This window comes from Dermacentor silvarum, chromosome 10 (assembly GCF_013339745.2).
Source record: "Dermacentor silvarum isolate Dsil-2018 chromosome 10, BIME_Dsil_1.4, whole genome shotgun sequence".
In the NCBI taxonomy this organism is placed as follows: domain Eukaryota; kingdom Metazoa; phylum Arthropoda; class Arachnida; order Ixodida; family Ixodidae; genus Dermacentor; species Dermacentor silvarum.
In genome coordinates this window covers 139879270-139897366 of record NC_051163.1, presented here as the reverse complement: position 1 = coordinate 139897366, position 18097 = coordinate 139879270, and the positions used below count along the sequence as shown (strand labels likewise).

The 18097-nt window shown below is 47.8% G+C and overlaps 1 protein-coding gene across 3 annotated transcripts in view; it reads left to right on the top strand.

Annotated features, from left to right (window-relative positions):
- The window catches only part of LOC119430998 (protein shifted), a 281749-nt gene that overhangs the window by 183525 nt on the left and 80127 nt on the right, over nucleotides 1–18097 (top strand). The window lies entirely within an intron of this gene.

Genomic DNA, 18097 nt, shown 5'->3' with positions numbered 1-18097 from the left:
TTAATTATTATTCAGAAATAATAAAGGGAATGAAACTGGACGCGGCAATTACCGCGCTATCCCAACATTGGCTTTGTTTTCTGTTGGATTCGTGTGGTAATTGCATAGCGAGGGTCTCGAATTTAGCAGCTGGGATAGGAGAGTTTATTGGCACGCTGACTGTTTTTCAAGTGCTATGTGACCATTGTAAGGCCATGGCGGGGAGTGTCTCCCAGGGATGCACCCGCCGCCGTGGGTCACATGCGCTGCCTCGTGTTTGCATTTGCCGAGAAATGTTCGCTCTTTACGGAAATGCGTTAACTTAGAACAACGGCTAATTTCACCCCATGCTTTCCTTGTCGGGATAATGTTCGAGTGCGGTGGCCACAGTAATGAGCACTCGCCAAACCTCAGTGACGAGACCGTGGCACGCTGCACGTGCCAGTAGTTTGTAAGCCAAGCGAGGCGGCGAGGACTGCTTAATATGTAGTTCATTTATTAGACCTAGATATGAGGGATAAATGCATAACTTGAGGTAAGGCACAAAAGAGCACGCAGGACGACAGAAGGAGATGAATGCACAACGCTAATGAGAACCGATTGCTTATTGCGCACGGTCAATACCTTATAGAACAACATGAAGAGAACAGGGGCCACATAGATTACTTTCCGGCATCCATCACAGGCCGCCGCGATAGGAGCAGGATTTCTTTTTTCGACAGTGGTGGGCAGCTTACACCATTATTGCTTCTGCCCATTTCTAACGCCTCGACAATCTCCCTATAGTCACTTGATTCGTGTTTCTGGATATCAATTTTGCTCTATCAGTTACAAGGGTTAGCGCATGCAGTGTGCGGCTAGGTGGCAATAATTCTGTAAGCTGCCCATCTGTCGAAAAAAGAGTCCTGTCGCGGTAGCGGCCTGTGATGGATGTCGAAAAATTATGTTGGCCTCTTGTACCATGCGAGGTGCAATAAGCAATCGGTTCTTAGCAGCGCTTCGTCTGCTTCTGTCGTCCTCACGTTATGCAGTACCAACGGTCTATTCTTTTGATAAATACAGTAGCAATAATGACAAAACATTGCGCCAGCACAAAAAACACACTGAATAAAATAAATTAATATACTTAAATTCAGCAGAAATAGAATAGCTCTAGAACAGAATAACTCAATATATAGCAATGCTATTTTTACAAGCAGCCTAAAACAAGAGTAGAAAATCCGTACAGCGTGAGCAGGACGACGGTTATATTCATGCGCCATCGACTAAAAGAAAGTATTTGAAGCAATTTTTTTGTGAATGCCCCTACGCGTTATGCCTATTGCGGAACATACGCTTCATTTCTTCGTGTATGCCCCTGTGTACGATAACTAAGCGGTTCATTCATCATCATCATCATCATCATCATCATCCTATTCATGTCCACTGCAGGACGAAGGCCTCTCCCTGTGATCTCCACTTACCCCTGTCTTGCGCTAGCTGTTTCCAACTTGCGCCTGCAAATTTCCTAACTTCATCAGCCCATCTGGTTTTCTGCCGACCTCGACTGCGCTTCCCTTCTCTTGGTATCCATTCTGTAACCATAACGGTCCACCGGTTATCCATCCTACGCATTACATGGCCTGCCCATGCAGCTCCATTTCTTCCGCTTAATGTCAACTAGAATATCGGCTATCCCCGTTTGTTCTCTGATCCACACCGCTCTCCTCCTGTCTCTTAACGTTAGTCCTAAGATTTTTCGTTCCATCGCTCTTTGTGCGGTCCTTAACTTGTTCTCGAGCTTCTTTGTTAACCTCCAAGTTTCTGCCCCATATGTTATCACCGGTAGAATGCAATGATTGTGCACTTTTCTTTTCAACGACAGTGGCAAGCTCCCAGCCAGGATTTGGCAATGCCTGCCGTATGCACTCCAACCCAATTTTATTCTTCTGTGAATTTCTTTCTCGTGATCAGGGTCTCCTGTGAGTAATTGACCTAGATAAACGTACTCCTTTACAGACTCTAGAGGCTGACTCGCGATCCTGAATTCTGGTTCCCTCGCCAGGCTATTGAACAGTATCTTTGTCTTCTGCATATTCATCTTCAACCCAATTCTTACACTTTCTCAATTAAGGTCCTCAATCATTTGCTGTATTTCGTCTCCATTGTTGCTGAATAGGCCAATGTCATCTGCAAACCGAAGGTTGCTGAGATATTCGCCTTTGATCCTCACTCCTAAGCCTTCCCAGTCTAAGAGCTTGAATACTTCTAAGCATGCAGTGAATAGCATTATAGAGATTGTGTCTCCTTGCCTGACCCCTTTCTTGATAGGTATCTTTCTACTTTTCTTGCGGAGAACCAAGGTAGCTGTGGAGTCCTTGTAGATGATTGCTAAGATATTCACGTATGCCTCCTGTACTCCTGTAAACGGTTCATTAAAATGCATTAATCGCTGTGGATTCCTTTATCACATAGGGGTGTTACCAAGATCTGTCTTAATTAAAAGGAAAAAGCGTCTGCGCACCTGTTCTTGTGGCCAAGTACTTGGTATGCGGGTTCCACACTTCGCAGTCAGCGTTGGACGGTTGCTTATGTGTCTCAGTGGGCCAGTTTAAGCTGGCGTGTTTGGTTGACTGTTCTTATGTTATGTCACGTGGCTCTGGGGCACCAAGGTGTTGGTGACGAAAGGCGAGCAACACATCCACCCGTGTTGTGCACCGGCCGTTCGGTGCTGCACCTGCAACGCGTGTGAACTGATCCCGATGGTTTGAGCTTGCGTGCGATGGCCGTGAAAACTGTTTCGCCGGACGCTGACGCCACCGTTGATTTCTGTCTGACAAAAAGTTGCTCAGAGTATATGTTGTCACGTAGTAGTGACGCTGAAGAAAACAGTCGTAAAACTGTGTACGACGAAACTGGTTGTTTATTGGGCGAACCTGTGCCCACAAAAGCAAGGTACACTCAAAGCACAACGATAGCGGCGAACACAGTCGGCGATCGTCGAAAATCTCATCAGCGGCGAAACGCGTCGGCTTTTATACCTGAGTCATCGAAGGTTCCAGATTAATCCCTGATGCCCGCGTGTCTTCCAGAAAGTTCTAGACAATTCGCGTCGGTCATACAATCAGATAACATAAGCGTCGGTGAAAACAGGCAACGGAAAGAAGCATCGATAACGTTCTAGAAACTTCCGATACAGGCGCGTCCTGCGCCGAGCGATAAAGTTTAACATCTGTTAGCCGGTGGAAAGCGGCCACCGGTGAAAGATAAACATGTATACGTGTCAATACCCTCCCCTTAAAAAGCATCGTCCCGATGCTACAAACACGAAAGCGAAAACAAAACCACGCGTACAGAAAGGGACAAAATTAACAAAGCAACAAAGGACCTATATAAGTTCGTCAGCGGGCGTAGAAAGGCTTAAGACGCACCACGTGGATGACTTCAGGTCGTGCGCGGCGCCGCTGTGATTGCGAAATACCGTCTGGCACGACCTCATAGTCCAGTGCGCCAATACGTCGGATGACCTTATATGGTCCGAAATAGCGACGTAAGAGTTTCTCGCTAAGTCCTCGTCGGCGTATTGGAGTCCAGACCCAAACACGGTCTCCGGGCTGGTACTCGACGTAGCGTCGTCGAAGATTGTAGTGTCGGCTGTCGGTTCTCTGCTGGTTGTTGATGCGCAGGCGGGCGAGCTGTCGACCTTCTTCGGCACGCTGCAAATAGGTGGCAACGTGGATATTTTCTTCGTCGGAGACATCCGGTAGCATGGCGTCAAGCGTAGTTGCCGGTTTCCTTCCGTAGACCAGGTTGAACGGCGCCATGTGCGTCGTTTCTTGCATGGCCGTGTTGTATGCGAAGGTCACGTACGGAAGGATGGCAACCCACGTCTTGTGTTCGACGTCGACGTACATTGCCAGCATGTCGGCGATGGTCTTATTTAGGCGCTCGGTGAGGCCATTCGTCTGTGGGTGGTAGGCGGTGGTCCGGCGATGGCTTGTCTGGCTGTAGCGCAGGATGGCTTGAGTTAGTTCAGCCGTGAAGGCCGTACCTCTGTCGGTGATGAGGACTTCTGGGGCACCGTGACGCAGGAGGATGTTCTCAACGAAGAATCGGGCTACCTCGGCAGCACTGCCTTTGGGCAAGGCTTTTGTTTCGGCGTAGCGGGTGAGGTAGTCCGTAGCTACGACGATCCATTTATTCCAGGACGTCGACGTCGGAAAAGGCCCCAGTAAGTCCATCCCGATCTGCTGGAACGGTCGGCGAGGTGGCTCGATCGGCTGTAGAAGTCCGGCTGGCCTTGTCGGTGGTGTTTTGCGTCGCTGACAGTCTCGGCATGTCCTTACGTACTGCGCGACGTCGGCAGAGAGGCGAGACCAGTAGTATATTTTCTTCTATCCTCGCGAGCGTGCGGGAAAAACCGAGGTGTCCAGCCGTTGGGTCGTCATGGAGAGCTTGCAGAACCTCTGGACGCAATGCTGAGGGTGCCACGAGGAGGTAGTTGGTTCGGAGAGGCGAGAAGTTTTTCTTTGGAAGAATGTCGTTTTGCAAGAAAAACGACGCCAATCCTCGCCTGAACACCTTCGGCACAATGACGGTCTTGCCTTCCAGGTAGTCTACAAGGCTCGTTAGTTCCGGGTCGGCTCGCTGTTGTTCGGCGAATTCGTAGGCACTGATGGGTCCGAAGAAAATGTCGTCATCCTGGTCGTCCTGTGGCGGCGGTTCGACGGGGGCGCGAGACAAGCAGTCGGCGTCAGAGTGCTTTCGCCCGGACTTGTAAACGACGGTGATGTCGAATACTTGAAGTCTCAGACTCCATCGTGCGAGGCGACCTGAAGGATCCTTCAAGTTAGCTAGCCAACACAAGGCGTGGTGGTCGCTTACAGCTTTAAAGGGCCTGCCATAGAGGTAGGGGCGAAACTTTGATGTAGCCCAGATGATGGCGAGGCACTCCTTTTCTGTTGTGGAATAATTTGCTTCCGCCTTCGATAGCGACCGGCTAGCGTAACTTACAACCCTTTCTAGTCCGTCAGTCCTCTGCACAAGAACGGCACCGAGTCCTACGCTGCTTGCGTCGGTGTGGACTTCGGTATCAGAGTTTTCGTCGAAATGCGCAAGTATTGGCGGTAATTGCAGGCGTCGCTTCCGTTCTTCAAATGCTTCGACTTGCGGCGTCTCCCACTTGAACTCGACGTCGGCCTTCGTGAGATACGTCAGTGGCTCAGCGATCCGTGAAAAATTCTTGACAAAGCGCCTGTAATAGGCGCACAGTCCAAGAAATCTACGCACTGCCTTCTTGTCAGCGGGTGGAGGAAAGTTGGAGATGGCCGCAGTTTTCTGAGGGTCGGGGCGCACTCCAGACTTGTTGATGACGTGGCCCAAAAACAAGAGTTCCTCATATGCGAAGCGGCACTTTTCTGTCTTTAACGTGAGTCCGGAGGTTTTGATTGCTCGAAGAACTGTTTCAAGGCGCCGCAGGTGTTCTTCGAAGCTTGAGGCAAACACAACGACGTCGTCCAAATAGACGAGGCAAGTCTGCCACTTCAAGCCTGCCAGTACTGTATCCATGACGCGTTGGAAAGTCGCAGGTGCCGAGCAAAGACCAAACGGCATGACCTTGAACTCGAACAGTCCGTCTGGTGTTATAAAAACAGTCTTCTCCCGGTCCCTCTCGTTGACTTCGATTTGCCAGTAGCCGGTTTTGAGGTCCATCGACGAAAAATACTTTGCGTCGTAGAGTCGATCCAAGGCGTCGTCAATCCGTGGGAGGGGGTATACGTCCTTCTTCGTGATCTTGTTGAGGCGACGATAATCGACGCAGAAACGTAGGGTTCCATCCTTCTTCTTCACTAACACCACGGGGGACGCCCACGGACTCTTTGACGGCTGGATGATGTCATCGCGTAGCATTTCGTCGACTTGTTGCCTTATGGCCTCGCGTTCGCGCGCCGAAACTCGGTACGGGCTCTGACGGAGTGGGCGGACATTTTCGTCGGTTATGATGCGGTGCTTCGCGACAGGGGTTTGTCGAACTTTTGACGACGAGGAGAAGCAGTCCTTGTATTGCAGGATCAGAGCTTTTAGTTGTTCTTTCTTATGCCTGGGAAGGTTCTGATTGACGTCGAAAGTTGGTTCAGGTCTTATAGTCGTCGTTGCAGGTGCACTGGAATCCGTGAAGGCGAAAGCACTGGTGGCTTGTACTATTTCTTCGATGTAGGCGACCGTGGTACCTTTGTTGATGTGCTTGTATTCGGGGCTGAAGTTCGTGAGCAACACCCTTGCTTTCCCTGCACGTAGCTCAGCTATGCCTCTAGCGACGTAAATTTCATGGTCGAGCAGTAAGTGATGATCACCCTCGATGACGCCCTCCATGTCTGCAGGCACTTCGGTACCGACGGAAATCATTACGCTGGAGCGAGGCGGAACGGTGACTTGTTCTTCAAGCACATTCAAGGCATGGTAACTTATGCTTGTAGCCGGTGGTATCGCGTTGTGCGTTGAAAGCGTTATCTTGAAGCTAAACATTTCGACATAATTACCTGTCGGGTTGGGAAAATTGATTAAGACTTAGAGATTGACTCCAACCAAATAATGAAATTTACTAGCCCGACGTTTCAGAACCAATTCGGCTCCTTCTTCAGGGGGTTTTTTTCGGGGGTGGCGGTGTGCCGCTTTTGAAAGTTCCGTCGTAACAAAGGAGAGGAAGGGGGAGAGAGCGTAAGGTGCGGAGACACTTGGCAGGCACTCGCTCTAGACAGACAAAATAGGTGGTGGGGGTGGGGTGGGTGGGGGTGGAGGGGGGCTTCAGCGTCGCTGGTCGGCTGGGTTGACCGATGCTGGGCGCCCTTTAGTCGCGGGAATGCGTTGACGAGGAACAGGGGGGGGGGGGGGGGGGGACGAGTTGTTTTGGTGTTGCTGACCTAGAGCGGGGGGTCCTTTCTTCCCTTCGTCGCGTCTGCAAGGCCATGAACATACAAAGAAGGAAGAATGCCCTTCACGCGGTTTATATTACCCGCCGTGTTCTGAATGTGCTAAGACTCGAGTAGTAGCCTTTTTCGCCAGTTTGTCTCTGTATGAAGGATTTGGGTTTCTTGGAAAGAAATCTTGTGGTCGACGTCTTCGGAATGTTCGGCGACGGCGCTGCGTATTCGGTTGAATGTTCTGACGTCGTTTTCATGTTGTCTGATTCTTTCCTTTAGATTTTTGGTTTCCCCGATGTACGCCGCCGGACAGTCGGCACAGCTGATTTTATAGACGACGCCTTGAGCTTTTTCTTTTGGTGGACGGTCTTTGGTTTAGGAATGAGGATATTCAACGTGTTCATCGGTTTATGCGCGACATTGAGGCCTTCTTTTTTTCAATATTCGGCTGAGAGCTTCGCTGGTACCTTTGGCGTATGGGATGGACACTCGTTTCTGTGGTCGAGGGGGAGTCAACGGTTGGAGGTCTCGTAGTTTGTTTTTTCTTTTTTGTTGTCGGGTTGTTTTTCGAATGAATTCCGTTGTATAGCCGTTCCTTTTGAGTTCGTTGAGAACCGTTCTCCTTTCTTTCTTTTGATCTGATTCCAATGTGCAATGAGTTTCGACTCTTTTCAATAAATAATTTACGACCGATGCCTTGTGGTTTGCCGGATGGTTGGATGCGAAGTGTAGGTAGCGGCCTGTGTGGGATGGTTTTCGGTAGACTGAGACTTTTAGATTGCCGTTGTTGGTTCGTGTAACTTGTACATCTAGGGATGGTAACGATCCGTTTTGTTCGCGCTCCGACGTGAACTGTATATCCGGATCTATGGAATTTAAATGGCTCTGCAGGTTTTCGACTTGCGACTCCTTCACGATGCAGAAGCAATCATCCATGTACCTGAGGAAAACTTTTGGCTTCGGGGAAAAAGTACTCAGAGCTCTGTCTTCGATATTTTCCATAGTTAGGTTAGCCATGGTGACGGAAATTGAGGCCCCCATGGGAGTTCCTTTCACCTGCTTGTAGTAGCTACCTCGGAAGGTGAAGTAGGTATTTGATAGGCATAGCTCGAGAAGGCGGCAGATCTCGTCTACACTCAAGGGGGTTCTCTCGTCGAGTGTGTCGTTGCGTTCCAGGGCATCGCTTGTTGTGGATATAGCTAACTGAATGTGTACTCTGGTGAACAAAGAGATCACATCAAAAGAGACCAGGCATTCATCATCTTCGAGGCGTACATTTGATATGAGCTTGATGAAGTTTTCTGGGTTGCGCACGTGGGATGCTGTCCTTCCGGTGAGTGGTGATATAATCTGGTGCAAGTATGTGGATAGTGATCGAAGTGGGGAGCATGAAAAGTCTACGATTGGCCGCAAGGGGATTCCGGGTTTATGGAGTTTTGGCAAGCCGTAAAAGGCTGGTGCGGACCCGTTCCTGCACATTAATTTTAGATAAAGATTTCGAGAATTTGGGTGGTTTCGGAAAATTTCGACCAGCGTCTTATTCACTACTGATTGGGTCCTTGTGGTGGGGTCCTTTTTTAATTTTTCGTAGTCTTGGCTGTTAAGGAGGGTGGACGCCTTTTCCTCGTAGTCCTGCATGTTTAACACGACGGTTTAGTTGCCCTTGTCCGCTGGTAGAATTACAATGTCCCCATCTTCCCTCAGTAATCGCAGCGCTCTTATTTCGTCAGACGACAAGTTTCTTTCTCTTCGGCGGTTGTTATTGCACCTTATTATGCCTATTGCTTTTATTCTGAGCGGTTACCGCACTTTAAGGTACGGCTGCTGGATGCCGCTCTCGAGGGCGGCGACAATCTTCGGCAGGGGGAGGTTGTCTGTGGTGACGTTGAATTTATGACCTTTTGCCGGGACTGAAGTCTCTTCTGTTGTGAGTTTTTCTCGATGATAAATTCGTTACGGACAGGCACACAGTAACGAATTTATCATACTTACCTTTGCTGAGTATTGTTCCTCAGGGAAGTGTACTGGGTTCACTGTTATTTAATACCTATATCAATGACATCGTCAATATTAGAAAGTTTTAGTTTCACGCACGCAGGCGCTTTGCGTACGCAAACGTGAGAGTTCTGCGTACGCTACGCGCCGAAAGCGTGGGACGCTTATAGCTTCTCCAAGAGGCATTGGTTTCGCGTAAGCAACAGTATGTTGGAGGCCTTGAAAACGTATAGATCGTTGTTTCCGCATGTCTACTTGCGCCATCTGCTGGCAGACATGAACGCTATTTCAGCCAAGTTCGTTCAAGACGAACCGAAATCGGAGCCAATGCGCGATTCTCGCACGTCGCAAAGAACGCGTCCGTGCTACCTTGTGCTGCGTTCTCTGCCTTAGTCCTAAGCTACAAAATGCCTCCCAGCTTTCTTTGTGATCATCATTAATTATCTGTGCTCTCGTGGACTTGAAAAAAGCGCAAACACGCAGCACAACACTAAGGTGACTAACCACACGCACCGTCGGCACGGTCGGATGCGATCTTGAAAATGCTCTCGGCTGTTTCGAGATATCACATGAGCATCTCGCAGAGCCGGTCACGTACATGGGGCGCGCAACGCAAAGGCGCGGATTTAGCGTGCGTACGTGAGACGCGGCGGGGCTCCATACGTCCTGCGCATGCGCACTTCGATCCCGCAAGATCTTCACGTACGTAGCACTTCTACGTACGTGAAACTAACTGTCTATTGAACCCAGTGTTGTATGTCCTTTGTTATATACGCAGATGATACAAGCGTGCTTTTCTCGGGCCCTGACGTAAACGAAATAATTATTTGCTCAAATAAATTATTAGATAAACTCTTCCTGTGGTCTACCGAAAATTTATGAAAAATTACTCCATTGAAGACAAAAGCGATCGTATCCCGAACAAAGAAATAAAGCATTCCAGTCAACAAGTTCTAAGTGTCACATTTTCTTCAAACCTCACTCAGCTGGGATCAACTCTAGTATAGCTTTTATATTTGCTCGTTGTCAATATATCTTACCCAGGAAGGTAAGATATATTGACGCCCTCTTTTTGTCTCACTTAAATTATTGCAGTAGAGTAGCTATCTGGGTCAGTTGGTACATACTGAATAGTAAAAACCAGTCAAAGGACGAAGGACAGAGAAGAGACGTGGTACACACAACGACTGGACTGACAACTGTGCTTTATTGAAAAACCCCGTCTCCCTGGAAAAACCAGGCGAACATGCCTGGTTTTTGCCTAGTTAGGGCCCCGTGTCGGAGCGAAGATGCATTTGGTTTAAAACTGCAATCGGTTATTTATTTATTTATTTATTTATTTATTTATTTATTTATTTATTTATTTATTTATTTATTTATTTATTTATTTAGAATACATCACAGGGCTTCCGAAGAAGCATTGAGTGAGGGGGCACAGAGCAATAAACAGAGTTATGTAAGCAGACAACAATTACACAAAGCACAGGAGTGTCATCAATGTGTTATACAGACCTATTCAGTATGCATTATCTCCGTGGCTAACGCTTATCCTTCTTTGTCTTTCTTTTGTGTCACCTTCAATGATGCCGCTTCTGGAAACAAAGCATTTGGTGCTCGATTTTTCAGTCGCGCGACTGCGGTCGCAAAACTGCTCAACCAATCAGCGCCACGCCAAAAGTGATGTTATGTGTCGTCGTCCACGCCGAATGCAATGTCCGCGTCACGATATGCAGGCTACAGGCCGGTAATTGGTGTCTTGTCTTGTGATTCTGGGACGCAGCAGTTGCAGCAACGTGTCGAATGTACGCGGTCGCATTCGCTGGAAGCTAAACAGCAGGAAAAGAAAGCACAACACAAACCCTTTTTCCAGCGGCCGTTCGTTGGATGAGCACGCCACCCAAAGGTGAACAGCGGGTGAACAGCTTCCCTTTAATATTATGCACCGAATAACACGCAATTCGAACTAGAAATTACAACTTGCTCTCGATAATGCTCGTTGTCATGCGCACAAAGTTCGGGCAGGAGGCGGCTTGCATGGCCGGTCACTTCACGCGAGCGGAGGCACGGGCGCATCCACGAGCGTCGCGTTTTCTTCGGAGGCTTCCGCGCTGCCACAGCGACACCCCGGCAGAGTACATCAGCACAGGGACGACGTCTTCCTGTTCGCTCGAATCAAAATCCAGCCATCGCTCGAATCAAAATCCATGGCTGTTACTGGAACGCGAAACCAATTTACATAGTGCCAGCGAAGTGCGCGCTAACTGCGTAGATCCCTAGAATTCTCGCTGAAGAACGAGAATGTCCGGGATTGCGACTTCCAGGTCGCGCTCAGCCCTGCTTGCCGGTGTGAACATCAGTCGCCTTCGGTCGCTTCTTGTTCGCGAGTCGCAAATGGTCGCTCAAATCGCCGGTGTGAATGAGTCAGCGCTCTGTCCTGTGCTCTTCACTCGTCCTGTGTCGCGCTGTTTCTGTATTAACGCGATAGCGTTTATGGCCCCCTGTCGCAGAAAATCCGGCGTCAGCGTCGGCATTGGCGCCCGCGGCCGAGAAAATCATCCTCAACCACGTTTAGGTATGCCACACCATTTTATCATTAATGTTGCTCATACCTTGTCTTGCATTCTTGACAAAGCTATTCCTCGGAATTTTGAGAATGACAATCCACAAAAAAATGTCATGAAACAAAACACCCACAGCGCATCCCTTTTATGTTAAAGCTTCTCAGACTGAAATATTAAAAGTGCGAAACAAATACGGAAACCTGAAAATGATGTAATTTCTTTGGTGTGGTTGGTGCACTATCTCCGGGATCGGCCCACACAAGAGGCCGCGTTTCCACCAGAAAGCTCGCCTACGTGCATAGCGTTCGCCGCCAGTCTTTGCCAGGTTGCATAAGCTGCAGTCGTCGGGAACCATGACTAGCAGTCAGTGATCTTTGAATGCTATCGCGTTCCACTCTTAAAAGCGAAGCTTAAGCGTTCTCCCAATTTTTATTGCGATAGCAATTATATGGACACTCAAAGAGGATTTCTGCCGTCGTCGTCGTCGTCGCCGTGAGGTTCCGTATGACGTCAACGGCGATGAAATCGTCGCCGCGCGCCGGACGCTGTATGTGCGAGTGAAAGGGCGCGAGGGACGCACGCTTTCACGGGGCGGGGAGGCGACGTTTAGCTGCGGCACAAATGCGTATTTATATAAAAACGTTGCGAGGCGAGAAGGTGGTCAAGACTTCCGACGCTGCTCGACGAGTTTCCCGTTCTGATCTCGTCGAAAACCTCCGAGCCGCCCCCAGAGGCCCTGGCAACAGTCACCAACGCCGCGCGCGTTCGGTGCGAACGCGGGCAAAACGGCGACGGCGTCGACAACAGTTCTGCGCGTTGCTGGTGCTGCTGCATGTCCAAGTTTACGCAGCTGGTAAAACTACTATCCTTACTTCGTATAGCTCTCTACTAAGTTGCTATCGCAATTGATAACTGCGACATTTTTTTGGACATAAAAGGCGCTTACGATAACGTCCTTCACGAAGCCATTCTTGATGCGCTTAAAGACCTTGGCATAAGTGGTCGACTCTACGCGTGGATCTTCAGCTGTCTTAGCGGACGTACTATTTTAGGTGCGAAGCACCTTATGCGCCCGAGCTGTCGGCGTCTCCTGTCGTAATCGTCGTCGTCGTCCACAGTTGGCTGCGTTGAAGCAAGCGGTTTGTGCTCGCGCTCGGCACGCGCTCGTGCCACTGCTGCCGCCTTCGTCGTCGCCTTCCACAGCTGGCTGCGTTGCCGCTCATCATTCCAGTAATTCCAGCGTAGAATTTTACATCTCTTCTGTCGTCGTAATGGGGAGGCCGTATTTACGGTGTTATGAGCCATTGCTTAAGGCAGTATGAGCCCATTAGCGGTGCATCCCTGCATGCTTCGCACATCCCCAGATTTCACGTTAGTGGAGAGAGAGAGAGTGAACTTTATTGAGAACCAGCAGTCTTGTCGGCTGGGCCTAGGCCTCCCACGATAGGACGTCGACGTCTTGCCTCTTCGCCGCTTCGTAGGCCTGCTGGGTAGCCCAGAGTTGGTCGTCGAGATGGGAGCTGCGGAGGGCGGCGTGCCATCTCGACGAGAGGGTCACGGGATTAAGGTCTGGGTATTGATGTTTGCACAACCATAGCATGCGGGGGAGTGCTGCTGGTTGAGTTTTACAGATCTTGCACGTGTGGCTTGTGTAGATGTCGGGGTATATCATGTGATATCGTGTGAGGGAGGGGTACGTATTGATCTGTAACAGGCGAAGGGTGGTTGTCTGTGCTCTGTCTAACTTGCCGTGAGGAGTGGGGAAGATTCTTCTTGCGAGGTAAAATGACTTCACAAGGTCGTTGTATCTTGTAAGGCGGTCGCGTCCTGTGGGTGCACATGCACCGTCTCCGGCACGGTTGGCTATAGTTATTGTGCTACGGAGTGTGTAATCTCGTTGAGGTTGGACATCGGCGGCATGTGCTGGGATCCAGACGAGGGTGATTTGATTTTCAGATGAATGCGGGGCTTGATGTAAGATACGGAGTGATTGTTGAGAAATACGACCCTTGATGTATAGTTGTTGATTGCCGTGCGAGAATCGCGCACTATGGTGTGACAGGCTGGGTCAAGAGTGGCCAGGATCGGTTACTTCAAGGCCACTTCCTCGGCCGTCTAGGCATTTTGGGTAACGATGCTGGCAGCATGTTGGAGTAAGCCGCCTGCTGTGGTAACCGCCGCAAAGCGACGTCCATCTTGGTATTCAGCTGGGTCGACGAAGGTGACGCCCGCGGTGTTGGCATAAGCTTTGATGAGGGAGGTAGCTCGTGCCTTCCTGCGCTCTTTGTTGTGGTCTGGGTGCATGTTTTGGGGAATAGGGTATGCGTGTATTCATTGCTGAATGTCGCGTGGTATTGGGTGTTTGTCTACATGTTGGCGATGGTAAGTGATATCAAGCTTGGTTAGAATGCTGCGCCCTGTTTCCGTGAGGGTAAGCCGCTCCAGTTGCGATCGACGTTGCGCTTCAATTAACTCGTCTAGAGTGTTGTGGATACCTAATTGTAGTAGAAGTTCCGTGCTGGTATGGCTGGGTAGTCCTAAAGCTTGCTTATAGGCTCCTCTGACAGTGGCGTACCAACTATTTCTCGAGTGGGGGGGCAACCCGCAAAGGATGTCACTCTCTCTCCCTCCCTCCCTCCCTCCCTCCCTCCCTCTCTCTCTCTCTCTCTCTCTCTCTATATATATATATATATATATATATATATATATATATATATATATATATTGTAGCGAAGAATACTGGCGCCCTGTGTGACTGCCGCGCCCTATGGACGCACTATCATCATCGGCCCGCCGACGAAGACGGGCTCGCGCTCTCGGTGTCCGACGCTCAACTGAGACGGTCGCGTTTCTGAGTCGTCAATAAACCCCATTACTAATATATATATATATATATATATATATATATATATATATATATATTTCGAAGGATGGCAGAAAACTAGGTGGGGTGATAAAGTTATGAAATTCTATGGCGCAAGTTGGAATCAGCTAGCGCAAGACAGGGGTAATTGGAGATCACAGGGAGAGGCCTTCATCCTGCAGTGGACATAGATATAGGCTGTTTATGATGATGATATATTTCGAATTACTATTACAATATGTGAAAAAGCCTGGAAATGCGTGTCAATTGTTTTTTATATTTAACAGACATAGATCTGTTTATGAATCACACATGGTGAACCATGGGGGCCCGAAAAATTATTTGAATTTACATTAATTTTTTTCCAACTATATAAAATCTCAAGATGATGAAGGGGCAAAAGGCAGTGAGTGCCCAGAGGTCGTTGATCTCGCCCAGTAGCAGCAGTGCAGCGCACATAAAAAAATGCATATTTGCTTGAAAATTTCAGTAGTGCAAATAAGAATCGTACTTGGTAGTATGGTAGTAGGCATGTAGACTTAAGTCTACATCACGAATTTATCGCTATAGTTAAAGTAATATTATTGTCGAGGTTATACATAACGAAGTACAATCAACATAAATGACTTGCAATATTTACAACAAAAAAAATACAGCAGATGTGGGCGACCTTGGATAATTACAACCGAATTACCAGCGAAGCTGTTTATTTCGGAATGTTTCAATAAAAGTTTCAGTTTCCTGTAATTATATCGCATAGTTTAAAAAGTAGCCCTATTCTGTTTGAAATCTTGCCCGCATGTAATGCTTGAAGCACTTCATGGAACGTTTTAGAAAAAGCCAGTAATTCAATAACACACATGTTGCTTCGCCATAGCATTTACCAAGACGGTTTGATCCAACCTAATTTAACTTCGTACAGAAGTTTTCATGGCATACCAGTAATTTTCGCTAAATTGGGCCTTGGTCGCGTTTGTAGTTTTGTCAGAGCGGTGGGCTCAATTCTGCCCCGCTCATTAGACAGGTTCATAACAATCTAGAATGCTTCCTTACGTAATTTATTACGAAAGCCCCAATCACTCATCTATTTTGAACTTTACCGACGCATCACACATTACCTGGTCCCAAGAGTCACAAAACATGAAGCTCTTTCCTTTAGTTCAATGAGGACACCAGGCGAACCCAATATATCACGCATGAAAATGTAAAAGAAAAATAATTATCGAGGGTTCAATAATTACTTGTAACGCTTCTAAATAAGCCAGAAACGTTAAAACATCGCGGCACATAGTAATTAAAATGCTGGCTATTCCGTAAAAGTATAAAATATCTGAAACGCAGAGTTCTCTCGGGACATTGGGAAACTAGCTAATAACAGCAGCGTGATACTTTCGAATACTGCTGACAGTTTTATTGCGATAGCAATTATATGGACACTCCAAAGCAGATTTCTGCCGTCGCCGTCGCCGTTGCCGTGAGGTTCCGTATGACGTCAGTGAAGATGAAATCGTCGCCGCGCGCCGAACGCTGTATGTGCGAGTGAAAGGGCGCGAGGGACGCGCGCTTTCACGGGGAGTGAACGCACGGCGAAGAAAAAACGCGCGTTCTGCGCCGTGCTCCCTTAAGGGCTGCAGAAGTAGGCGTCTCTTTCCTCCTTTACAATCACCATATATGTAGAACAAACGCGCCTTCTTCCGACGCGCGAAAGGCCGTGGCGGGGAGGGGGATGGAAGAGAAGCGACGTTTAGCTGCGGCACCAAGTGCCTATTTATATCAGAGGCTCCGGCAACAGTCACCAACGCCGCACGCATTTTTTGCGAACGCGGGCAAAACGCCGACGGCGTCGACAACAGTTCTGCGTGTTGCCGGTGCTGCTGCATGTCCAAGTTTATACAGCTGATAAAGCTACTATCATTACTCCGTATAGCTCTCTACAAATTTGCTATCGCAATTGATGCTTCGCCTTTCAGGTGAAACTGCGACAACTTTTTTAAAGCTGTATTTCATGAACACGCATTTACCATCGCACATAAACTTGACGTATTATTCCCCTTATGTTCGCAAAATTTCACCTTAGTTGTGACAACGCATCCGTCTATTCTATTGGAAAAGGCGAATTTAACCTACTCATTTAAAACATTGCCTACATATTGCCCGTACCACGCTCCTAATTATATCCAGATATAAACAAGTAGCCATGTTTAGCTCACCAAGGACACCGTAGAAACAAACTACGCATCTCGTATATGATGCACGAAAAAACACGAAAAACGAGGGTTTAGTAATTATCTGTAACAATTGCATTTTAAGCACTAAATAAAAGTTTCGCATTGCATTTCGCTTAAAATTCTCCTTATTTTCACGGAATTTCATGTCCGTATATCGTGCAGTTTTTTTAGGAGTCTGGGAAACATTTCCGACTAGCGGCAATATGACACCCTGAAACACTTCAAATGAGTAACTTTCTAAAAGGATGTAATGAACCTACACAGAATAAACATATATCGCTCATCACTTAGAACATTGCTTCGTACTCCGAATTAATATAAACACCATACCACGCATAGTTTACCGAGAATACCGGGGGGTAAAACTAAATTCCGTGTATAATGCATAAAAATTGCGAGAAAGCGAGTATTCAGTAACTGATTTCCGAGCACATAAGTTCTTATGTGCTCGGAAATCAGTTACTGAATACTCGCTACACAGTTCAAGTTTTCGGTCCACGTCACCAAAATGTGGCCTTCATTTCTTCAAAACATGAAATATCTGCTGTTCTCCCTCCTGCCGGGAAACAAGTAATAGTGTAGCTTTTATGTAGAAACGACCTGAAAATGAAATCGACAAAATTAGAAGTGACACATGCCTTCTGAAAAAATTCAGTTCAGTGTTCCATTGTTATCGATATAGCTCTGCACCTTCGACCAAGGTCATTTTCAGGAACAGTAAGTCGTGATTAGACATTAAAATTCTAGTTAGACCTGTGAGTGGTTTGATTAGATTTTTGATTGTGATAAGATACTGAAATTGTAACGCTCTGCAGACTATCTCTGGACGGAGATTCAATAGTTCCGGCATTTCATAATTCAGCGACTTCATGCCGTAAAGCACATCAATCGTTGGGCGCGACTGATTAAAATAATTTTTCCGGCCTCAAACCGATTGGGTTTTCAAATACGGTTAGCCAGTCGCAAAAAAGTCGGCATGATGCAAGTAGCGCAAGCGGAAATTTGTTAGGACGGGATCGAACTGTCCAGCGCCAGGCCTTCTCCGCAATGCGAGCGTTTAAGGCGAATCCCGCGCTTCGCCATGTACATTGTCCAAGCAGGAGATACGATCACACGTATTAAAGGGACACTAAAGAGAAACCGGAAGTTGGGCTTAAATGGTAGATTATCCTTTCACGATCACAGCCATACCATTCTTACTGCAAACAGATGTTTAATAAGCGAGAAAATAGCGAAAAACTGAAGAATAGGTGCTGACGCCCCTTCGAAATTCCCGCACTACGTGATGTGACGTCGGAGATTACAAACGCAGGCCGGTCGCGATTGGTCGAGAGCGATTTATCGCTGTTAATAAAATGCAAAATGAAATACGCCTTAAACGTACATAAACAGCATTTTCCAACTTTTTAAACCGTTTCAAGCGAGGAAGTACAAGTTTAGCACAAAATTAAATAAATAAGAAAAAATGGCATGGCGAAACATGCGGCCGTGATAGTTTCGTAGTTTCGTTTTTGGTCAATGCATCGTCGCGCGCGCTTGTTCCGCTCTACGGTGTTTGGTTGCGTGTTGCGT